The sequence below is a fragment of the Penaeus chinensis genome, chromosome 36, assembly GCF_019202785.1.
Source record: "Penaeus chinensis breed Huanghai No. 1 chromosome 36, ASM1920278v2, whole genome shotgun sequence".
In the NCBI taxonomy this organism is placed as follows: domain Eukaryota; kingdom Metazoa; phylum Arthropoda; class Malacostraca; order Decapoda; family Penaeidae; genus Penaeus; species Penaeus chinensis.
The window spans coordinates 31127291-31129790 of NC_061854.1; positions in this window are offsets into that span (position 1 = coordinate 31127291).

The window sequence follows — 2500 nt, forward strand, 5'->3', positions numbered from 1 at the left end:
GGTTAAAGGAAGGGGTCGACTTACTGTGGTTTTATGTGGATGCCGGAGATGTAATAGACAGAATAGACAGTGAATTTGAATATTTGTTTTATCAGAGAGAGAGAGAGAGAGAAAGAGAGAAATAGAAAGAGAGAGAGAGAGAGAGAGAGAGAGAGAGAGAGAGAGAGAGAGAGAGAGAGAGAGAGAGAGAGAGAGAGAGAGAGAGAGAGAGAAAGAAAGGAAGATAAGAGAGAGAAAGAGAGAGAGTGAGAGAAAGGCGAAGCAGACAAGTAGCACCTCGTTCGATGTTGTAAAGATGTCATCTGGATTTTAAAATGGGGATTTGAATTCTGACACATGCAAAACAGCTAAAGAATCACACACGTGATATATGCAAACACACGAATGTGTCCCTTTTGAACACTAGATATTTACCTTATTACTTGCACGACTGAGCATTTAAGATCTTGTACTCTGGGAAGGAGGTAGCAGGGAGGACGGGAAGGAAGGAGGGAAGGAGGGAAGGAGAGTAGGAGGAAGGGAGGGGAGGAGGGGGGTGGCAAGGAAGGAAGGGGGAGGGGGGAATGAGGAAGAGGGAAAGGAGGAGGGAAGGAGTGAGGGAGGAAGATAAGGAAAGAAGGAGAGAGGAAGGGAGGAAGAGAGGGAAAGAAGGAGGGAGTGGGGGAGGAAGAGAGGGACAGGAGGGAGGGAGGGGGGGTGTCGAAGTACCTACTTGAGAAAGATCGGAAACCTGCCAGTCATCCTATTAACTAAACAGACAAGCTCCTCGGTAGCGACCCGGAATAGATAATCCCTGAGGATTCCCTCTGGCCAGAACCGTCCTTCCGAAGAGCTTTCTTGCCTCCGGAATTCTCACAGGTTAAGACTATCGTTAAAGAAGTCTAAGATCCACGTGGCTGCTGGTCGATGAGACTAATGGCTTAATCCCCTTTTTATTATACTTTTTTTTTCTTTTCCATCATAGATTTCTTTTTTTTCTAATCTCAAAGAGGAGGCTTTTTTGTGGCGATATCACTTTGGCCTTTTATTAACAACATTCCAAGCACTTTTCTTCAGTTACTCTATCATTTCGACTTTTTTTTTCTCTTGAATTCCAAAGACGTTTAATTGCTCAATCATCTCGGCTTGTTTCAGTCATATGTAAAAGATTTTCAGTTAATTTCTTACCTCGGCCTTTTCAGCCCCATTCCAAGGTCTCGCTTTTAGTTATTCTTTGAACGTGGACCTTTTTGTTCCTGTTAATTCCGAAACACATTTTCCAGTTATTTTATCCTTTCGACGTCTTCCGCTCGCTTCCCAGACATTTTTCTTCGGCTGTTCTGTCTGCAGAGACGGAGAGGAGGAGGAGGAAGAGGGAGATAGAGAGAGAGGAAAAGAGGGAGAGAGGGAAAGGAGAAAGAGTGGGAAGCAAAGACTCGCCCTCTGGAATCGTCTTCGGATCGTGGATCCTGGCGTAAGGTTCCCACCGCGCCGATTCAAGCAGGGTCGCGGGTGGAATTAGTGGAATGGAAGGCCCGTGGCTGTGACGTCAGGCTCGTGCAAGCTAGCGATCCACAGACACGCAGAAGGGAAGCAGCGACAGACACACAGACATAATCAGACCCTTTCACGCCAGACAGACACACGCCGTTTGTGTGTGTGATCAATCATGACTTTTGCTTCTGCGGCAGTATAATTCAATTCTACCAAAACCTGTAGTTACTTTAATTAAGTTTTAAGTAACTCCATCAGATACCCTCCAGAAGCAGAGCAAGGCACACCGACCCTCTCGCGAGGAACACGTAAGGTCCATTGCCGTGTGTGTTTTGTTGGTAAATTGTGCCTTAAGGCGGCGGTGTCCGTGGCGCAAGTTGGGGTAATTATGTCACAAGCTGAGGTGAAGATGTAAGATAATTGCTCTCATTTTTAAGCCTCTGGATTCTTGCAAGAAAAAAAGAAGAGGATCTCGAAAAGGAGGAGGAGGAGGAGGCAGAATTTAGAATTAAAAAATCAGCTCAAATTCAGAGATGAGGAGGAGGAGGAAAAGAAGTGGGTGGACGAAGACGAACGAGGAATCAGAAAGTTTTTTTTTTTTTTTTTTCATTTATACTCTTGATTTTCTTTTGTTTACGTTCATATGTGGTATTGGTGGGCTTTTTTCTTACTCGTTAAATTTAAGATTCTTTTGCTTTTTCGATATCTGATTGGCATATTTGTTTTATTAATTTAAGAAAATTCTAAGGTGCTTGAGTCAGTCGGCCCCGTTGCTTTTTCAATACAGTTTTTCGAGTTTCTTCTTGTATGTGGTATATTTAATTGTTTATTTCGTGTATGCGTTTTCATCATTCACTTTCAGTTTAACAAATAAATGATGGTTCGGAGTAATGAGTATAATGATACTAATAGACTTGACGGTACAATTATTATTCATAACATTATTATTTTATGATCATTTGGTGAAATTATTCTCATAACATTATTCTTATATGATCATTTCATGTTTGTTTGTTTGTTTGTTTGT